The 22,703-nt window shown below is 27.9% G+C and overlaps 1 protein-coding gene across 2 annotated transcripts in view; it reads left to right on the plus strand.

The window, feature by feature from the left end:
• The window catches only part of LOC142319569 (clavesin-1), a 70,757-nt gene that overhangs the window by 3,953 nt on the left and 44,101 nt on the right, over positions 1-22,703 (plus strand). The window contains exon 1 of one of the 2 annotated variants that reach the window (XM_075357008.1): positions 3,659-3,776. The exons of the other annotated variant lie outside the window; for it this stretch is intronic. The gene's annotated coding sequence lies outside the window, so the exon portion shown is untranslated. Of the gene's footprint in view, positions 1-3,658; positions 3,777-22,703 lie in introns of those variants that run through there. 2 annotated transcript variants of the gene reach the window in all.

The following is a 22,703-nucleotide window of genomic DNA, read 5'->3' on the forward strand; positions in this document are numbered from 1 at the left end:
TATTGCAAATGTGAAATCTCTCGGTTTTCTGATGAATGGTAGGTTCTCTGGGAACCACCTTGCACAAGTCTTATGGTAGTTCAGTTTATTTCGAATGATGTAATGAACTGTGCTAACACTAACTTGACATTTTTCAGCAATTTTTTCAATTGTTAGTTGTCGGTCTTCTTAGATATGTGAATCAATATGAGAATCTAATACCAAGGTCAACACTGTTACTGGATGCCCAGAGCAGTGCTCGTTGGTCACGATTTTGCAGCCACTTTTTAACTTTTCCACCCATGTGTAAACCGCATGGTTCATACAACTACTGCCATATTGTGTGTTCATAACACTCTTTGCAAGGTTGCCAACTAACACTTAACAAAAGTTTCAATTACCTCCATTAAGCGTTTCCTCCACCAAAAGTTTTTGCCTATTTAATTATTGAATGACCCTTATATACTGATAGCATTCTTTTTTCCGTTTAGCCTCTGGAGCCACCTTAAGGTATTATACTTCAGAGGTTGATATGTATGGAATGTAAATGAAGTGTAGTCTTGTACAATCTCAGGTCTACCATTTCTGAGATGTGAGGTTAATTGAAACCCAACCAGCAAAGAACAACAGTATCCAAGATCTAGTATTCAACTCCGTATAAAAGTAACTTTCTTTACTAGAATTTGAACCTTAGAATTCTTGACTTCAAAATCAGCTGATTTGCAATGACAAATTAACTATTAGACCACCCTGGTGGATTATACTGATAGTACTACAGAACTGTATTATAGTGCCATATATGAATGATTAAAAAATATTCATTTGTTTATGGATGATTCTTAGCTTACAATAATAAGCCAATGATGGGGAAAAATAAAAATATAAAATATTGTACTGTTTTAAAAAGAAACAACTATAAAAACTAATATATATTAAATTATTAAAAATGCTTATTAAAAATATTAGTAATTGCTAGCTGCATTATATTTAATTTATATTTACTAGAATCAGTCTGAAAAATTGTTTAGTGGCACTAATACTAAGCATCATTTGAGGTATTTTAAGTCAGTTAGATATAGAATATGTCATTTTCTTCCTTAATGCTTTCACAAGTGGATAAAAATGACGTATAAGTGAGTTAAAAATAAAAGCAGCAAAACAAATACACAATCACCAGGTAATAACAACTTAGTCAATGACATGGTGTGTGGTTTCTTGTAAAAATGTAGTTCTTTTGTGATATATATTTTTTTCTCTGAGTAATTCTGATTAGCATTTGCCAGTCATATTATGGAAACATAATTATTTTGTTGTGTAATTAAAAAGTTATGAGTTAATGAGTTGTGTATAGTTAATACAATTAATGATTACACTGGTCAACATAAAATTTAGAACTGAAAAGGGAGTAGGTGTTCTATATAGTATTTTATATGCTGACTCTGAAAATGTATTCTAAACAACCCCACCATGTAAAGTTCTTGTTGCCACCCCTTAGATTTATTTGTTAACAATACAAATAGGTTAGAATGTCTGTATGTTTGCTTATTCACATCTGATTTATATTGTGATGCATGCTGTAGACCTACATTTGGTTCATAAGTCGAATGATGTCATTTCATGTCAAGCCAGACATGTATAGACATGTCAGTTAGTAAAGTAATGAGTAATTCAACGTGATGAAATTTTCTTTAGTATGAGTTCAGCTCTTGGTATGACTTGCTGTGTTCTTTGGTTGTTGTAGAGGTCTTATCATACACATATTATAAAGATAGTTTCATAAGTGATGCCATAAATTTAGTCAAAGATTTTTATGACATTAAAACATTTTTTTAAATTTTTATGGTGTGTGTGTGTGTGTGTTTTGCGCTGTTTGATTGCAATCCATGGTGAAACAATTTTATGAAGTATTTTAAGTAATTAAGTATTTATAAATTAAAACTTAATTATTTTTATAATTAAATAAGTATTTCTGTAATATTTGTTTACTTTCATTCATTAAAACATTTTGAATCTTTCAATGAATAAAAATCAAGCTTATAAAAATTCTGTAGAATTCACCATGAAAAGTTAACGAAAACCAGTATTAATCTGCTTAAAAACATCATTTTGACTCTCTCTTGGGAGACCAGATAAATCTTGGGCTCCACATGTACCATCATCAAGTGCTACATTAAACTAACCCAGTAGTTAAAACAAAAAAAAGAGCATTTGCCTTTTGGTATACCTATGATTTGCCAAGAGCCTACTAACCATTATAATGACTGCTATTTTTACTTAACAAACACTTCTGGTTTCAATTCAAACAATAAAAGTCGTATTGGATACCCAAATGTTCTTTCAGCTATGAGACAAGTACTTCACAGTGTTGATTTACAGATTCTGATTGTTCCAACTTCTTGGAAAGAAATTTCTGATAATGATAATAATGATTTTAAAGTAAAATTTTTTTGGTATATTGTTAGAGGATAAATTAATTATAAAATTTGTTTTACAGTAACAATTATTAATCCCTTGAAATTTTAAAAATAATACTAATGAAATAAATTCAGTTTTCTCATACAAGTTTTAAAGGTACTTAAATGTTACAAACAGTAAAATTGTTCAATTAACTTCAATTTCTATTTTATTTATATCTTTACCTAATTGTGTCCTGTAATATTATATATTAATATGGGGGAAAACTATTCCTAGTTTTTGTTTATTGATTTTATATTAATGCTGATTTATTCATGGTGTTTTCCTTGATCCTTCCAGGAAATTTCTGGTCAGTTTTATGTGCTATCATCCAGGGTATATGTACCGTTTCTGATGTTATATGTATGTTATGATGAAACTGAATTAATTTCAGGATATTCTTTAAAGTAAAGAAAAAATTAATATAAACAGATTTGAAGATGCCTATTTTTAATTTCGGTTAGTAAAATATATAAAGTGATATATTCTACATAGATTATATAAAAAATTATGTTAAGATCTCAAGTATTTGTGTACTATGACAAATAATCCATTTACTAAAATATTTATAAATATAAAAATTCTTGTTTACTTTATAAACTCATTACGTGTAGTAAATAAGTAACTTTTTTTGTAGTTAAAAACAAATGTTTTTAATTAAAAAAAATGTAATTTTTAATCCTATAAAATGCTATTTTGTAGGATTTTCCTACTAATTATCCAATCTTATAATAATTGTTTATTTTAATATTTAACATAAATATAAAAATATTATTTTGTACAGCCTGTTAAAAAAACAAATAAAATCAATTTTATTGTTATAAAACAATAAAATCGATTAAGTATTCGTGGAAAGAAACCGATCCTTTATATCTCCAATTTTAAACAATGTATGATAAATGATTTCCAAGCAAATTAATGGCAAATATTATTGATAAACTAACATTTGCTGATTGGGTTATATTTGTCAAGCACGTGTCATGCTTGATTGCTTCATTAGGGAAGAAAATTCTTATCGAGATATACCGTAATAAAAATAACAAAGTTCAGATGTATTAATCATTTAGTTTTCGTATAACAAAGGGATTGCAGGTGATACGATAATAAAGGACAATGTCTAGAGGTATCGTTGTTGAAATAACGTTTTAATCTGTCAAAAAAAAACTCTTCTTTCTCATAAAGATAAAAAAATGTAGACCTTTGTAACTTGATGTTTATTATATAGGTAGGATAACGAAAAAATGAATCATAATTACGCAGTCACTCAAAACAACTGGAATCTCTTCTGTTAAGCGTAAGCTTTGGTGTGCGTGTGTATTATCTTTTTTTAAGTTTTCAGTAAGGTGAGTTTTTATATCATTAAAATTATTACAAAGAAATAACTATGTTAATCTATTATTTTAATTCGAAAATGCTGAAAAAAAATAATAAAAAAATCTTATTTATTTATTTTTGTAAAAGGTTTTAACTGTTTTTAATGAATCTATTATTTATATTATTTTTATTTATTATATCGATAATTAAATTACATAATTTCGAATCATAAGTTATGAATGATTCACATTTATGATCATTTTTGTAAAACTGTAATGCATATTTTCATTCGAATAATACAAGCTGAATTATCAATTACCGGGAAAGAAAACCCCAAAAAATATTACGTCCGAAAATTGATTAAAATTTTAGTTTCCTTGAATTCCTGATCTGAAATCTTTTAACAAAATACATAGCCGGAGAAGTAAGTCGCAACATAACCTGTTCCAGCAAATAATTTTATCGAAATTTAAAATCTATAAAATGCCATTTTGTTAATTTTCAGGCTAGAAATTATTTAACTAGTAAATTAAACAAAACTGTTTTACCAACAGTGAAACTGACTATATTTTTGAAATAAAAAAGAACTCTTTGAAGGAAACTACTTTTTAATAAATATTCTTTTCGTAAGGGTAATATTTTCTGCTAAAATGCTTAACTAGTGTAAAAAAAAAAAGAGTTTGTGTTTAATTTTTCTATTTTTTCCCCCTCAACACCTTTATTTTATAACTGTTCTGTCCTTAGTCTTATCGGTGGATCTCAACTGATAAAATTAGAGGAGGTTCTCTGGACATTTGCCTACATTTATTCGCTTATCGAATAATACCACTAACTTTTTTTTTTATTACTTATACTATCACTTCTTTGCTATTTTAAATTTTCATTATGAGGATAAGATTCGAAAAAAAACTTGAATGAAAATTGATTCTATTATCACAAGACACACTCTTTCATTCACTTTGTTAATAGAAATTAACAAAAACATTTACTGATAAAAACTTAAATTAAATCAACAACAATGAGTTTTCTGTTTAATAATAAAATAGATATTTCATTACTGCTAACGAATTTCCTGTTAAATTGTCAATATTTACAATTGTTTGAGATTACAGTCTGACAAATCCGAATTTTGTAACATAAAAAATTTAGGTGCGCTTAGTTTGTCTAATCAGTTTTTCATTTTTATGTAGAGTTTTTTAGAATTACTGTACCAAAAAAATTACTTTAGAATAAAATATACAAAAATTTTCGTTTAAAATGATCTTTTTTCGATTTTTAAAGAAATTCTATTATCAAATTAAAAAAAAAATGAGTTTCTATCCCCCTATATTATTTATTTTATAAGATCAAAGGTTACTCCAATCTTCCTTTTATGTTTTTATTGTAAGATAATTTTTAAATAATTATCATGTGTTTATGGATTTTATGAACTGCGCTTTCTTCAAATTACATAACTGAATGGCTATATTAATTGTCAAAGGATTTATGTTTAAAATATATAATTTTAATCTTCATTTTTTGAATTAAATTATTTATTCATAACTTTTCTGCGTGTTAGGACAAAAACTATACGACTATTTCATGTAGGTGTTGAAGTAATTGAAAAAATAATCAGAATTAAGATTAATTGTAGGCAGACACAATAGTTTTACTTATATATATAATACTAAGTAATATTTTTATTTTATTTTATAAATATATAAAATTGTGAGGCGTGTAATGTTTTATAAAAACGAAACATGGACATTAGGAAAAACAAATTGAAAAATAATAGAGACCTCTGGAATGAAATGTTACTGTAAGGATTTTTAAATTAGTTGTGATGATTAGATGAAGTTTGGAAAGAACTTCACGAGTTAGACTATAAAGATTTATAGCAGAATATTTTTGTAGAACTTAGGTTAAGTTAGGTCCTAACTTAGGTTAGGTTCAGACGGCTATCCATTGAACGAAAGTTTAAAAGTGTACAAGTACCTTTTACATAACACAGATGATGTCGGGTCATGGATGTTTTGATTACTATTTAAAAAGATTCGGCAAGAGAGACACACCCAACTGCGACTATTGCCAGATGGTGGACGACGCAGAGCATACGATGTTCGAATGCCGAAGATGGGCACAATACAGACAATTCGTAGCAGTCAATAACCTGAACGCGAATAACATAGTAGAGTGGTCGCTAAGGAGGGAGCAGAACTGGAACGTTTTTAACAATTTCGCCGGTACGGTTCTTCGCACTAAGGAAGAGGAGGCGCGACGAAGGAATCGTTAGGTTCAATCGTTAATAGGGATAGGTGGACAGCCCCGTCTCTGAGAGCCTGTATGCCCTGGCGTGCAGGTTTCGGTGAGGGGACGGGGAGTCCGGGGAGATTTCGCGGGGATAAAATTAAAAGACCTAGACTCGGCCGGCGTGGCTGGTTTTGGGGGTGCGCGCGCTCCTTGTGCTGGTCGCGCTGGTTTGAGGCAAATGGCATGAAGACCGAGACCCGGTTTCTGTCGGCGGGGGTGGGGAACGGCATAGCCGGGCTTTGCCCTCGTCGGCGGGAATTAGAGGCAGGCAAGAAAAGATCTAGTACCGGGGCGGTTGACCTGCCGTGCCGGGTGTAAAACCGGTGGGCGGGAAGACCGCCTTAGAGTCAAAAGACGTCTCTGGGCCGAGTATACTTAATTGGATGTCCGGCCCAGGGATGTAGGGGGAAAAAAAAGAAAAAAAGTACCTTGTTTTTGGCAACTGCGTGCCTACTTGTACTTTTTTTACAGCACCTTTAAAATGCTGTCAATTTTTTTCTTAGGTGGTTACAGTAAATCCGCATGATTTACCAAAAATAAGAAAAAAATTGTTTACTGAAAATCTTATTGAATCCTATTTCTCGTTAAATATTATAATTTTCTATTCTTTTAGTTCGCAAATATTTTAATTTACCCAGTCACAAAAATATTTTTTACCCAGTCACAAACTGGAAGGATATTACTGATTTTTAATTCTTGAATAAAATCCTTAGATTTGTGATTAGTAAAAATATCTTTAGAAGAGTTTTGTAGTTTGTTTTATTTATTAAACCCAAAAGTATGAAACCTGGATTTAAGTGCCTCGCAAAATGGAATTTTTTATCAAATATATTCCTTTTTTTATCTCTCCTTTCCCATTTTGCTTTCCGTTAATGAAGCCCCTGTAGCTCGATAATGATATCGGAAGACTCGATCAATTGGTGTGCACTCGACTGTTATATTATACTGTGTATAGTATAAGTAGTGAGGTAGTTGCAACATGTACTATTCCATTACAAGAAAAACGGCTATTCTTTTCTATGTACGAAAAAAATTTAAGGAAAATAATGAGCTTCTTCTCTGCTTATTTTAGAGATTTGAAATTTATTCGACAAAACAAGAAGAAATTGCAACAAATTAGACATTTAAATGTACGTTTTTCAGCTGTTATTGCGATGGTACAGTTTCATTTCCATAACTTCCTTAAATAGTTATATAAAAATTATTAGTTGTATTAAAAAAAAAAGATTTAATCATTTTTTAATTTTTTAAATATTTATTTTTATTTTTCCAAACGTCAGTTTCAATATAAGTTATTTAAAAAGTTGAAAAAAAGTATGGAAGTTTAGCTTTCTCCAAAGATAATTTTTTTTCTATTTAACACTACTAAGGTACCCACACAATTTCAGTTATAAACGGGGGTATGAGCAAAACCTCTGCAATGTACTTTACGCTTACATAAAGCGATTGTACTCTTTCCTAATAATCGGCACAGATTCTCGTTCTTCTTAACGGAAATTCTTCACTCTTTTACAATCCTTTCTTGATCCCGTTGTGTTAAATGTTAATATGAGATTATTTACCTACTGTAGTGTGTTGTTAACACTGTTCAATATAAAAAAAATAATTTTTCCTTACAGACTGCTTAAACAGAAATGTTTGTTTTTTATGGTTGTTACACTAAAACTGATCACAGAAAATATAAAAAAAAAACTTAACAAATTAAAGTATGTTCTTAAAATATAATTGAATACTAATCTTTAAATGAAGTTATGGAACTTTAAAATTGCTGCACTATCACAAAAATAACCGAAAACCCGATAACTTTTATATGTAATTTATCGTAATTCATACTGGTTTTCTTCAAGTAAATTTAAAGTATACATAACGCAGAAACAAAGTACAAAACCTATATTTTTCATCGAGGGGTTCGTAAGACGCTTCAAAGGCAATATTTTTGTTTCGTGATGCTACTGTATTTGTATAGATGCCAGTTGGATAAGTCTTCTGTTTATCTACTTACACTACAACCTCCTTCTCTTCAAATTTTACACAATACTGTAATGAAGTAAAAAAAAATTTAAAATTATTGTACCACAAATTTTTTAAAAGCATTAAGCAAGCTACTACATAATTGCACTACTACATAAGTTATTATGTTCATTGAGTTTTGATATTTTAAATTCAGATAATAATAAATCATTAAAATTAAATAAATAAAGGGCGGTAAACAAATAAATAAAGATTAATTACATATATTAATATTATCGACAGATTTATGACAATGTTTTAATCGTATTGTATAAGCAATTATTTATAGTTCAATGTTTATTTTAAAATTTAATGATTTGAATTAATAATAATATAAACAATAACAATAATAATAAACTGGGTAATTAAAACTTAAGTAAATTTTCAGAATCAATAGAAAATTTTTAATATTTAGAAAAATGGTCAAATCTTTTAGCCTTCTTGACATGAAGTTATCATTAGAATGCGTCAAAACAATTGTTACTGAATTGAAACAGTTTTTAAGCGTGTTGTAGAACGTACAATTATTACGTTATAAAATACAATATAATATTATATACTGTATAATATATAGTATAGAATATGTCGAGTATACCAACAACTACATGACGTCGAGTCTATACGTAAATACAGCTTTCGGTTGATCGTAAGCATATACATGAATTAATTTTTATATTTTTCACCTCAAAAAAATTCATAGTGAACGAAAATTCTTTAATATGTATAAAATCTCTAACTTTTAAAAATATTACATTTCCAGTTGGTCCAAACTTATTAGAAAAATGTTTGTAGTTAGTACAAAAATTGAACTTTGTCTGTATAATCGCAAATAATATAAAAATATAGTTTCCGTTATGACAATTTTAATTTTGTAAAAAGGAAGTGCTTCCCGATAACAGAATGTCGTTCGGCTTATTCCTGTCACAGTTAATCACTATGTTAGTATGTCTTAAAAATTCCTCACCATTGAAACGCATAGTTTCTTATTTTTTAATAAGACGATTATTTTTAATTTTCTATCCATATAAGGTTCGACGTTGTAAAAAGATTATAGAAGCTAGAAAAGAGAATTACAGGTAAAAATAAGCTAAAAGGAATGTATAATGTCTTATCCGTAGGCGGTTACCTAGTCTTGAAGTAGGACTATAAAACTAAATACATTAGAAGTACGTATGTAAGGGTGCCAGAAATAAAACGATTGTAGACCTGACGGACACCGATCTCTCATGAATTCAGAATTGCCATCTGAAGACGCTTCTTAATACAAACATAAGGAACAATTTACAAAATATCGCTTTAAATTTATGATAATTTTGTAAGACGATTCTTTTTGTATTTTAATTAGATCGATAATCGTAATTCTTATAATTCTTTTATTAATAAGTACTGGTTTTAATTTGAAAGTAACTGATAACATAATAAAAACATATTAAGTAAAAATTAAGAATAACCTCCTCAAATTGTATTTAACTGCTGGCCTCCGTGGCATGAGTGGTAGCGCCTTGGCCTCCTGGTCAGGCATGGCATTTTCACACGCTACAAAAATTTTAATTTCATCTCTTCCTTTGAAGCAATACCTAACTGTGGCCTCGGAGGCTAACTGGTTATGGTGGAATCGTAATTTAAATGTTATTTAAATAACAAAGTAGTGAAATTCGTAATTTTTATATACGTATATTTATATTTTATTATTAGTATTGTGTATAACTGTCAACAATCTCTGAAGTGTTGTTATAATTAGTTCTCTTAGATAGAAAGATAAGGTAGGGAACTATGTCGCAAACGTATAAAAAAAAGAAATAATAAGGGCAAAGTACAAGTGTGGAACAAAAAATGAACTTTGTTTCGTCTGCCTGTAAACATTCTACGATGCTCCATTATTATATGATTAATACTCACGATTTAGTAAGAAGATTAACGCAAAAGAAATTATTTACATAAATTTTAATTTTGTTAATAATAATTAAAACATTAGGGGTTACATAATACATAAAGGTTTTTTGCACTCGGTTAAAAAGTAAAGCATATTTAATATAAACTTTATGAAATCATATGCATTATAATAAATTATAAATTAAAAAAACTGTCTGAGTTATTCAAAATTTCGGTACCAGTTTTGTTTATTATCGGAAGATTTTTTCCGAATAAATTCGGATTGATATTCATTCGTGAATATAAATATTATATTCCACGGAAGTCTTTCAGTAAACTCATTTGTAGGAAGTAAAGCAACGAGAAATTTTGCCATGTTCCTACGAAACTTATAGTTTTTTATTCCTTGAAATATTTTTCTAAAATGCCATCCTGAGGATTTAAATTACGAAAAAGAAAACAGTTTCAAAATTTACTTCTATAACGAAGGCAATAAATTTTATGGGCTTTAATAATTGTAATTAACTTTTCTGAGGAAGTAAAACTATTTTCATTTAAAACTGAACAGAACTCTTTAAACATTTTAAAATTAGACATACCTAATATTTCAATCTGGGTTTGTTTTGAAGTATTTGTTTTGTTATTTTAGTTAAAATCTATTGTTACGTTTTTATGCGATACTGGATAGATAACATAGACAGAAATCGAGATAATGGACGGATTTGTTTTCAGTTTTTGTAGGAAACAAATAAATTAAAAAAATTAAAGTGTTCTAGGTAACGTTTAAAAAAACTTTTTAAATTGTAATATTTATAGATATTTTGATGTCTGTACATCAAAATATTTTTTTTTTGTGTAACATAACCGATTAAATTGTATATTTTCATTCGTTTCGCTTAGAATTTTATGCCTTCTGAAATGTATCATATTTTTCAATATTTAATCTATTTTTACACCAGTATGTAAGTGAAAGTTCTATGAATATGTTTGTTCAATGTGAATGAAACTTGAACATTTTAAAAATTGTATGCAAAACAATTGTAGGTTTTAATGTACGGTATAATTTAGTAAATAAAATTATGAATAATTAAAGATATGAATTTGAATGTACTTAACAGTACATTTAATATATGTATACATTGAATGTACTTAAGTACATTTTATTAATCAAGCAAATGTTTTTGTTTTTTTTTTTAAATTACAAAAATAAACAATTAAGTTTAATATAACAACGATTAACAAATTTTTTGGTTCTCATTCAAAAAATTTGTTAATTAATAAATGTGTTTTTTATTTCAAATACCTTCACTCTTTAAAAGATTTCTCGGCTATGGTTACTTGTTTGAAGTAAGTAGTAAAAGGTAATCCATTCCTCAAAATATGAATACGTTTCTATTGTGAAATAAGATTATTCTAAATTTAAAAAAAAATTGTATATACAGACAAAAATCAAGATTGTCATTTGATAGTTATTATTTATTAAAAAGTTTAGTTACTTTTCTTAAGATGAAGGGTGATTCATTTTTATTGGTTATGTTAGTAACTCATAATATTTCATTATCACCTTGAATTTGTCACTTTCTTAGGATAACTGTTACGACTGTAGTGAACGAAATGAAGGTACATCAAAATTTGGCCGGCTAAACGATTAGGTGTAGTAAATTTGTAAAATGCTAAACACAGAATTTATTTTGTATTCATGTGAATGAATGAATGAATAATTATAGTAATCCTTCAAATTCTTATTAAATAAAGTAAATATTAAGTAAATACATATTAAGTATATTTTAAGTAAATATTCTTCCTTATCAGTTTTTATCTTGCTTACTTATGATAAATCAAATGAATTAAATTAAATATAAAGAAACCTGGTGAAAGTTGAATAAATTTCGGTCTAGTAGTTTTCGAAATTAGGCAGCAGTTATAAAAAAATAAACTTATATAGTTAGAAAAGATAAGTTTCTGAAATTGCTGATATAAATATTATTTATTGTTATTCTACTATTTAAAATTTAAATCTCTTTCGCCTGAAAATAATATTCGATGAAAGAGAGCCCAAATTACTGAAAAAATTATCTTATTTTATTCATTCTTTTTCAAACGTTTTTGAAACGTTTTAAATTCTGTTAAACGTTTTTGTTGAAACTATATGATAGGAAAGATAGAATCCGAGAATATTAAATTAAAAAAGATAATAATTCCCAGAAGTTAAATAAATTAAATTACACAAAACTAAAAGTGGAATAATCTGTTTTCTTGGGAAATTCTTCTTAAATTTAAATGTATACCACTCGTAAAAGTTTAATACATTTCACTATCCTGTAGACCCAATAAGAATACTTTAACAAGTCCAGTAGAAGTTGCTGTCTATTGAACCTTAAAAATATACTAGAAATGATTGTTCAAATCGAATTAAAAATAATTACGCAAATAAATAACATTACAATAGAATAAAGTTATCAGTTTCAAAGTGTTGTAATTAACAGGAAAACTTAATTTTATTTTTTCCTCCGTAGATTTATTAAAATTTTACGATTTAATTATTTTATGTGCCTGCAATACAAATAAAAGATTCTGACCCTGTCCTGGTTCACTGGAGAAACGAAACGTTAACTCTAAATCGGAATGACTGATAATCAAAAATTGTTTATAAAAATATATAATTAGTCATTAAATGTAAAGTTTAAATTTTTTCCATTGTTGACCTTTAAATTTTGTTTATCGAATTTATTTCGAATAATATTGTTTTATTCCATTCTTTGTTATAAATGAAATAATTTTTAAAACTTTCTTGGAAGTTTCACACTGATAATCAAGAGATTTAATATACGAATTACGAGATTTTGTTTCATCAAAGAAAACAAAGAAAAGGTAATTGACCGAGAGAATCTACTCCTTTATTTTGTATCGGCAAAAACAAATAAAAAATACCCTTAAACAATCTAAAAAGCGACCACACGCACCCACACGCTTTCGATAACGTAAATTTGTTCTACTTCACAATATTATTCTGTGCTATTTTTATACTATTAATTGTATTAGGACAAAGAAGCTAAAACAGTAGTAAATACGTCATATGACGTATTATTAGGTCATATGTTGTAAAAACTGTTGTTTAATTATAAAATAAAAATTATATTTCTCATGTTATAGTTTGGCTATGAGTTTAATTCATTTGTAATCCAGGTTTAAAGAATTAATAATGTTCCTGTTGTATTCCCAAATCGTTTTTCTATTAATATATAGAATGTGTTTGAAATTTCCAATCCAGTTGAAGAGAATATTAGAAAAGTACCACAAATGATCATTTTTAAAGTTGACTTTACTCGCACAAGTCATATGAAAAGCATAATGACATGAACTTCCTAATCACTAATTTTTTCTTATTACACCTGTTGTTAAATTTGGACGTTCTTTGCCAACACTTTTCCAAGTTATTGCGCATTTTTCATATCATAGCTATTTCAGGATAAAATGATTATTTTAAATAATTTGAAAAACATGTTCGTGTTTATAGAATTAAGCTTAAAGTTTACCTTTATTATGATAAAAATTAATACTTAAGAAAAACGTTTTAATATGGAAACTGTTATTCAGCAAAAATAGTTGCGGAGAGAAAAATAGCTGTAACAATCGTGTGGTAATATTACCTACAACGTGGACCGCTCTGTTCATAAGACAATGAGCTAGCTGTCTAATCATTTTCTTGTTAGTTAAATGACTAAAAGTTAATTGCAGACAGCCACGACGATTTACTTATACAAATGATTGTAGGCATAAAAAATCTCGTGAGTTCGTTAATCAGCTCGGTGAGCTGGTATGTAGTTAGTCGGAATGTACAATTGCCAGATGTTGACTACATGCAAGTAAGCTTATTGCTGACAGTCAAACAAGAGATTGTGAACTGATCACAGTTTCGTAGTACTTTTTACGGGTATTACTTTTGTATTCTACGCGTTATAAATGTTTTATTTTACTATCGTTATTTTTATTTTTACTTTATAAAGCAATATGGCAAAACTGTAGTATTTGAAAATAAATAGAGGAAAATTGTAAACATAGGGTGCTTCGCAAGCAACAGCAACTGGTTAGTAATAAAAATATACGACATACAAACAAAAAAACTCAACACAACAAATTCTTTTGCTTCCATAGTGAATAAGGTACACAACTCTTGGTCGTGAGGTAGAAGTACACTCTGTAGTGGGATGTAATGAACGGCTCACGGACCGCTTATCGGCACGAAGTGGCTCTGTATCTGCTCTTTGTAGCCTGTTCATAAACTATTCTTATTTTTACCTTGCATAGGCTCCATCCTATTGGATAATTAGGCTCTCCGTATCTTCAATCTCTCTTTTTTTTGTTTAGCCTCCGGAACCACCGTAAGGTATTACACTTCAGAGAATGAATGAGTTTGATATTTATGAATGTCAATGAAATGTAATCTTAGTCTCTCTCAGTTTAATTAATTATTTTAAACAGTTTATTAATTTAAACCCAACTACCAAAGAACACCGGTATCTACGATCTAGCAATCAAATCGGTAAAAAAGTAACTCCCTTTAGAAGGAGGATTTGAACTTTAGAACTCTCGATTTCAAAATCAGCTGATTTGCGATGTCGAGTAATGTCTTCAATTTGCGATAATGCAAAGTTCTCTAACATAACCATGTACACTATCCCGGTATTAGTCTGCTCATGGAAAAAATTACCCAAAAATTCGATTATGCATGATATTATACAAAATATTTACTTTCGGACAGTTGCAGACGAATTCCACTAACGTTTCGAGTATGGGGCTCAGAAAATCCACAGTTATTGCTATTCGAAACTCCATGAACATGAAATGTTGCTTTTATCAGAAATAAATGGGCTGCAGGTAGTTAGAACTCTTTGTGGCTTATTCTAGGTTTAATTTCATGAATTAGCTGCAGTTTATAAGTACGAAGTTAAATCGCTTGAGAACATCATCATGGACAGTACGTTTTGGACTTGGTTAGAAAGTTAAATTCTTTCTTTGTCTTCGGGATTTCTATTGGCTTACCTGGTGAGCGTTCTTTCAAAAGGCTTCCGGTTTTTAAAAACTGCCTGGTAACACCATTTACGTGTAATCAGACAGACTCCCGTGTAATCTCTTTGTATGACAGTCACTGATCTTGTTTCTGCTAACCAGTACACGCATTGTGTTTTCCCTTATGTTATGATACCACGGCACTGAAGCCGAGACCTATAACGGTTTTGCCTTTGCAATAGTTTAACACAGCTGTTATCTGAAGGAAAATAGGCAAATTAAAATTTAATCGTAAATGATAATTGAGTGCTGCAAAATAAAAACTATATTCGTTCTTGAAACACCGAAGTTCTTTTACGGACACCCGTACTATAATTCTAGAGATACACTATATTTTATGTAATATCCTGTACCTTTGGCAGATTTATCCATAGAACATGTTCAAAGCAATCAAACTGATTTTCGAAACTATAAAATACGCTTAGAAGGCAAGGTATTCAGTAAATTAAAAAATTATATCAAACTATAGTTAACGTATATACTCTGTGCATTCTTTCCCAAACGACAAAACAAATAAAATAGAAACTGTATTTGTTTTCTTTTTCATTATTTACTGAAGAGCAATTGTACTACTATTGTAGCCGATCGTTTTAAAGAAAAAATCTGATGTGGACACCACATGACTTCCTTGTACATCTATTAAATTACATATACACATTTTTTGCTCTACTTCATTTAAACTTCATTTGAAAGTGAGATACGATCCTCCAATTCTTAATTATTATTATTATTAATCAACAATCATGCATGAAATATTAAGATAGAGTAAAAGTCTCTTTACTCGTAGATCATAATTATCCGTATCTTTGTGAGTTGCTGATTAACAAAAGTTTTAGATCTCTGGTGTGTTGTATAAATAAAGGTTAATAATAATGAAACTATAAGTGAACTCCTGTATACTGGTTACAAATGTTAATTTTGACTTTACGGCATTAAAATATTCAGTTAACAATTATACAGGAAAAAGAAAGATAACATGAAGAAATATATCCCAAAATACGAAAAGAGGATGAATATGAAGAGGAAGAAAATGTTAAGAACAAGGGAAGAATAAAAAGATTAAGAGAGAATGATGAATATAAAAAGAGTAAATTTGAAAACTAGATAACATGTACACAAATTAAGATCAGAAGAATTATATCAAACCAAAGAGCGATTAAATGATTGGCAACAAAAAACAAATAAACGAAATGATGATCAACTCCAACTTAGGGAGAACACTGTCCGAAATAACAGAGGAGTAATGAACTAAAAGATAAGAATTTTTTGCAATTTAATTAAGATCGGGCACGTACGCCTCAGTGTATATGTTGTTTTTGTGAGGGTCTATTTTTCAGTCACTCTGTAGTTAACTTTCATGTAGATAAAATTAAACATAAATTTCAGAATAATTAAATAAAACAAAAGAAATTAAACTATAAAATCCAAAAATAATACGATTCTGAATTTTTAATGTTAAATTAATATTAAATAATGAAATGTTCACCAAATCTTAAATTACAAATTACAAATCAGTACAACTTCTGATTTTTTCGTTTTTTTTCTATTATTGAATTATAATATTTATTGTAAAATTGTTTTTACAATTACGGGTTAATAATTATTAAATCAATATATTTAAAATCAAAAATAAAAAGTTAAAAAAAAGAGATGAAATCTGATTCGAAACGATGTTCCTTCCCTTGTAAGATTTGAATATTTTATAAATTAAAAATCTATTTGGCTGTAACTCTGGAACCAATTACAAGTACCACTTACAATATATCATTGAAAAGCTCTCAATGAGGTTAAGAAAAGTTCTGCGGTTAAGAAAAGTTCAAATCCAATTTTTTTTTTTATTTTGGGTTTTTTGGTCGTTTTTGTTCAGTCAATTGCAATCAAAAGGGGAGGTGCACAAATAAATCTTACAACAGTCCTAAATGCAAAATTTCAATATCCTACCGCTAATCCTTATGAGTTATGCGAGATACATACGTACAAACTAGTCAAATGGATTCAGGGATGGTCAAAATGGATATTTCCGTTGAAATCTGAAAACCGAAATTTTTCGCAATCACGATACTTCCTCTATAACAATGGCGTACAGGACTTCCTATCATGTCCAATTTTAAATGTTTTTGTTGTAGATATATCTACCACTGGACTTTGTCAGCAAATAAAACAAAGATTGTCTTAATTACTAATTACATAAATAAAATTAGACTTCTCTGGTGTAGTAGTAAAGCTTTCCAGCCTTTCATCTGGACGATTTTGTGCTTAAATCCCAGTCAGGCTTGACATTTTTACGCTAATAAATTTTATGTACCACATTCGCACTTACAAGCCCTGTGGTAAACGATTCATATAAAAAAAATATTACTGATTACGGGTAAAATACTTTTAAAAAAATAACTGGTAACCTCAATAATCTTTGAAAAAAGTTAATGTTTGTTTTTTTTTAACCTCCGGGAACGCCGTTAGGCATTGCTTTAGAGGATGAGATGAATGATTTGTAACGTGAAAATGCTGTGCCGACTGGGATTCGAACCCAGGATTACCTTGCAAATTTTCTTAGAAAATAATAATAATTTGTATATTTTAACATATCAATTATTGACACTCATACAAGTAAATTTTGACGAAAGTGTAATTAAAAACACTCAATGTATAAAAAATCTCACAAACGGCATCTAATATTTATTTTAAACTAAAATAAAATATGTATTCGTATTCTTTAGTTATTTTTCCCCACGACAGAACGGAGACTGTATATGCGTTTGGGGTAGGAGGGTGGGTTTGTGTGTGTGTTCACTCTGTGTATGTGTTCGCGCGTGCGCACTTGTCTGGATTTCTATTAAAATTTTCCTCAAAAATTACTGGACAGATTTCGATGCGGTTTTTTGCATTACATAGGTAACAGTTCAGAGTGTTTCTTAAACAAATTTTACGGTTATAAGCCACCAGAGGGCGCTGCAGTAATTTGTTTCTTCAAAACGGCTTCGTGTTTTTTTTTAAATTTGTAATTTTATTACTTGTTATAATCTGAAAAGCGGGAGTAATTTAGATTATAAACTTTTAAATCGATTTAAATATACTCTAAATTTAAAGGAGAGTACATATGTTTTATAAAAAATAAATAGACAATAAATTAAGTATACGTAAAAAGATATTTATAAAAATAAAAGAAAGAAATCTGCGTAGATAATGAATAATTGAAAGCAGAAGTCACTTATTCTACTTCTGGTCAATACCGGCAAACGTTTTAAGTCAACGTAAGATTGACGCATTTTTTCAAGATTTACATAAATAATAATACAACAAATAGATTTATCTGCATTAACTTTTGTATTTTTTTTTTAGATTGATAATACCAACAAAAAATTCAAAACAAAGAAAATTTGTTTCCTGGTTTCCATTATGAGATAATCACGCAATATTCTATAACAGTAACAGATAATTAATTTTAAAATAATGATATAATTTCACAATTTACAAGCAACATGAGTATTTAAAATATCAAAACACTTTGTAATGTATTGTTTAAGGACTTTGTTCTGTGCTGAATATGATGATCGATGCACTATTCAATTTTAGATGATTCACTGTGATTCATTTTTGTTCTTAAAATTAAGTTGAAAAAATGATAACGGATTATGTAATCTCCTAAAGTATCATAAAAATGACGAAAAAATAATTCGTGCTCAACGCGGTTTTAAATAATTAAATAAATAAAAATGAATGTTTTTTCTGGTTAAATGAAAAATTACTTTTCATTAAAACTATAAAACCTGTCAGATATGTTGATGGAGAATCTGCCCCAAGACAGAAGAGAATTGGTTCATTTGTGGTTAAGATCTCATACGTAACTGCCAATAAAATATAGTATATAATGCACAATAGAAGGAAAGAATTGCTGATATGAAAAAAGACCATTAACATTTTTGTGCTCTGATATAAAAAAAAACGTTTTGGTTACAAAATTCATTTATATGTGTCTATGTCAATTAGCTTCTCTTTAGTTTTAATTATCAAGAACGCTCTAACATATTACGCTATGACATTTGATGATGGGGGTGTATTGTTCGAGGGATATTGAATATATATATATATATATTTTTTTTTTTTTAAAGTTGATTGGAGGACATAATGATATTGAAGAGATGCTATGTCTGAAAAAGAACCCCGGAATTAATTAATGAAAGTATTAATTGTGCCTTTATTTTTTTATAATCAGCTGAAAAAAATATCAAAGTAAATGATTAATAAAAGCAATCTTTCGCTCTCAAAATTTCTATCATTATGGATTTCTTAAAACTTCTAACCATATCACTCTTTCAACCTAAAATTTCTTTTTTCCCCTAAAACACTTAACAAAATAGATATTATAACCACTAAAAAATTATTCACTTTTCTTCTTTTTTAATCTGTTCACTTGAAACTACTTTCATGTTTCGTTTTAAACAATATTCAGTTTAATCTCGGATGTTAAAAATAAACATAAAATTGTTTTTAAAAATTAATCTTTTATTCAAATTGTGGTTTTGTAAGGTTTCAAATGTTTTTTATGTATTAAAACATTGTATTTAAGCGCAGTATTGAATCTGTGATAATTTTTGAGGCTTTTTATTAGAGCAAATCATTATACAACTTCTTTATTACAAAAAAAAAATAAACAAATAAAAAAGAGGTATTATTAGTATTAATAATAATAATAATTCACTAGAAAGAACGGTTAAATTAAAAATTTATTACTGAAATTTTTCTCCATTCATAACTAAAACATAGTTATTAGTTTTTTTTCTATACAGTTAAAAAATACTGTTCTTATTAAACTGTTAGATCGCTGTAATAAAACATATCTACCTATTTGCCGTTATTTCCATCTTTATTCTAATTTATTTTGAAAGGATGTTAGTATTCTTTCAAATTTACTGGTTAAACTTGAAAAATTAATGTTACAAAGAAAATTAATTAAAGTGGTAAAAGATTGCAATTAAGTTATAAAAATGTTGCGAAAAAGATGAATTTTATTACTTATGTTTTTTTTTTTTTTTGGTTTTACAATTTTAAATATAAGTAATAAAATTCATCTTTTTCGTAATTTATGCTCATCTTTAATAAAAATGAAAATGCCTATTTCCATTTCACGATATCTAATAACCGAAATAATGGAAGAGATAAAATAGTCAATATAAAAGATTAGGTCGAATTTTCATCAAAATAAAGTAACAGATGATAAAAATGAAAGTATAAACTTTTGTAATAAATCTTTTTATTATTACATGAAATTCACATTCATCAACAGCTTTATTATAAAATACCTAGAATTGAATTTCAGAATATCAGGTGCAAATTTATTTATTATAAACTAATCTATAGCTAAATAAAATGACAGTCCTTTGTGATCGATATTATGCAACTGTCTGCCCCTAGTTTTGCTAGCCAGATTTATATTTATAATTTTTAAAAAATGACAGGGAAGAATGAAAAAAATGTTTCAAGTTAATCATCCATCAACTAATCTTTTGCATGGAAGGCAAAATCAATGGAATCAATGGATTGCTTTGACAAATCATCGGCTAAATCTTTTCCATCTTTTCTTCACTTCATTGCTTTTTTACGTAATTTACAATCTGTAAAAGATTCGTGGTAAAAGGAACGAAGTCGAACTTTTTAACAGAATAATTGCAAAATTAAGAAGAAATATCTTAAATTTATTGGCCTACATTGATTTTAAATTTCACTATAAAATATTATTCTGGAAATAAATATCAGTCTGATATAGATATAGCTAACAAAAAACTGAACTACTCGAATTGAACATGTGCAAAAAAAAAGATATTACTCCAGGAAACAGAACAAAAAGATCAGCGAAAAAGTAAAACTAAAAATAAATAAAGGTCATTTAAAAAAAAGTTTTTGGTCATAGAATTGGCATAATACATGCTAAGTAGGATTTTGCGGTTTAATATAAAATGTAAAAAAGATGAATCTATCTACATTTTATATAATAGTTTATATATTTTTTACCAGAATTTGTCTGTCGTCTGAATAATTTATGCTAGAAAACAGCAGCAAGAAACAATTTCCCAATATTGATGAAAACAGCAGCAAGAAATAATTTCCCAATGTCTAACACTACAAAGAAAGTATGCAAATATCAGTGAAATTATTAAATTATCGTTCCTCCCTCTGTCAAAATTTTAAACTCTTACAATTTTTAAAAGAACACAGAACGATTAACCAAGGTTTATTTTAGCGGTATTTTAAAAAAGAAAGTTAAATTGAAAAAAAAAATCACCTGTATACTACAAGCAAAATGTACGTTCAACTGCTTCAAGTTTAATATATATTACATAATTTTAAATAATTAACTTGTGAAAAGACGGCTGTTAATTATTTTTTTTTTACGTAAATAACATTCGATAAGCAGATAATATTGGTAATAGATAATAATAAAATAATATATAAAAATACGTTTTATTAACATATTTTTACTTTTGTGTACATCTGAGTGAATTAAGCTATTTCACACTCATTTATCATTAGAATCTAAGTTGATAAAATAAATTATTAGAAGGATTTTTATAAATAAAATAAGTCTATATTTAAATTTAATTAGCCAGATTAAAATCTAGTTTCATATAAAAATCAAAATCATATAAAATCAAGTTTAATTAAACAGACTCGGGTTCAAATTTTAATTAGGTATTGTTATTGTTAACTGATTTTAATTCCCTTGTTTTTAGCGTACTTTATCTCTGAGATTCAATTAAGAGATTGAAACTTGTTAGCTGCACATTGGGTAAGACCAATAGATAAATTTTAATTGGGTTTAGAGTGTCAAAACAAAATTTCTGATTTTCTGAATATTTTTTGAATTCATTAATGTTTTTATTATTTTTAAATTTTACTATTTTTCTTTTTCCGGATTTAAATTTTATTTATTTAAAAAATATTAGTCTAATTACACATAGTTCCTTACTTTGGACGATAAAATTAGGCTAGTTCAAACTAGGCTAAATAGTTCAAAACGAGGCTATTCAAATTTATTTAATAACAATACGCTTTTGAGTAGACGCAAATTAGTTATTGAAATACAGAATGTTAAATTTACTAAACTATGTGGATATTTTACCGGGTAACATCAAATTTGTCATCTTCAGTTAAAATCAAATCAGTTCATATTCTCATACGTACGCGTATTATTAATGCTCGAATTAGACGGAAAGAAAACGTTTTAATAATAACAATACAGCTACATAATATTATTTATTTGAAAAATTAATTATATATAAAATCTAGAGTTAATTAAAATTATCAAGTTGCATTAAATTAAAAAAAAGTAGGTTCCGATAGTTCATAACTGTCAGTATTATGTTTATGTCAAATTCAATACAATTTATTAATTAGGATCAAAACTAGAATGGCGAATATTTCCATTCCCTTTACCCTCTCACAGAAAATTAATCATTTAATATTTATTCTAATTCCCTTTTTGAAAAATAATTAAAATAAAGATAATATGAAAATTGAAAAATTAGACTATAATAGTCGCGTTACATCTTTGCCGATGAGTTTTCGAATTTTAATAATTATTTTCATACCAACGTTAAAAATAGAAGATATTTTTATCTCCCATTTTTTTTTCTTTAATCTACGCAGTTTCATTACATTACTTAATCTTTTACTTCCCATCTAGCGCTATAGTAGAGCTATAGCTTTAGACGGGAAAC

This window comes from Lycorma delicatula, chromosome 2, assembly GCF_047948215.1.
Source record: "Lycorma delicatula isolate Av1 chromosome 2, ASM4794821v1, whole genome shotgun sequence".
Classification (NCBI taxonomy): Eukaryota; Metazoa; Arthropoda; class Insecta; order Hemiptera; family Fulgoridae; genus Lycorma; species Lycorma delicatula.